Source organism: Notothenia coriiceps, unplaced genomic scaffold (genome assembly GCF_000735185.1).
Source record: "Notothenia coriiceps isolate Sejong01 unplaced genomic scaffold, NC01 NC01_scaffold00014287, whole genome shotgun sequence".
In the NCBI taxonomy this organism is placed as follows: Eukaryota; Metazoa; Chordata; class Actinopteri; order Perciformes; family Nototheniidae; genus Notothenia; species Notothenia coriiceps.
Genome location: NW_011346988.1, coordinates 28,853 through 29,588, shown reverse-complemented (window position 1 = coordinate 29,588; position 736 = coordinate 28,853). Strand labels below are relative to the sequence as shown.

At 37.1% G+C, this 736-nt stretch overlaps 1 protein-coding gene across 1 annotated transcript in view; it reads right to left on the bottom strand.

The window, feature by feature from the left end:
• Positions 1 to 736, bottom strand: part of LOC104948379 (AF4/FMR2 family member 2-like) — a 74,654-nt gene that overhangs the window by 52,481 nt on the left and 21,437 nt on the right. The window lies entirely within an intron of this gene.

The following is a 736-nucleotide window of genomic DNA, read 5'->3' as shown; positions in this document are numbered from 1 at the left end:
TTTATCACAATATTCTAATTTTCTGAGACAGTCCTGTATATAAAAAGGCACACATGCTGAAAACCCAACCCCAGCAGGGGGGTCTGGGGGGAGATTTTTAGAAATACTAACATAAACTATGCATTCCGGTACACTCTGAGAATAAAATAAATAAATGTATTACTACCCGACATATTATTAATATTTTATGCCATTGTTTGTTTTTCACTTTGTTCTGACAGCTTGCTGCTCCTCACAGAGAGAAGAGTAAAGAGGAGATAGTCTGTGTGAATTACTTTAAATTGTGGATAAGGGTAGATAGCTCCCATTGTTCTGTGACCTGTCAATCATCAAACTGGGGATCATATTTAATTATGTGTTCATTTTTATCTGAATTTGTACCCATGGATTTATAAAGAACAGTTCTACCGCAACATTATTCTCCGTGGGGACTTCCGGCAACAATCTTGATTCTGATTGGCCAGAAGACTCGAAAAAACCTCAGCAAAGATATTTTATTGAGAAGATGATCAATACGTGACAGAAGTTTTCAAAACCGTTTATGGTCTCCGGTACTTCCAGTCTAACGCCTACTGCATGCAAAGTGTTAAAAAATCGGACCTTCAAAATAAAAGTTTGGCTTAAAAAAAAAAAAAAACTTTTTTTTTTTCTTCACTCACACATCTGCGACCCACCAGTTGAGAACCACTGCCATAGAGGGTGTTACAGTCTACAAGACGGAAGAATACTGGTGTTT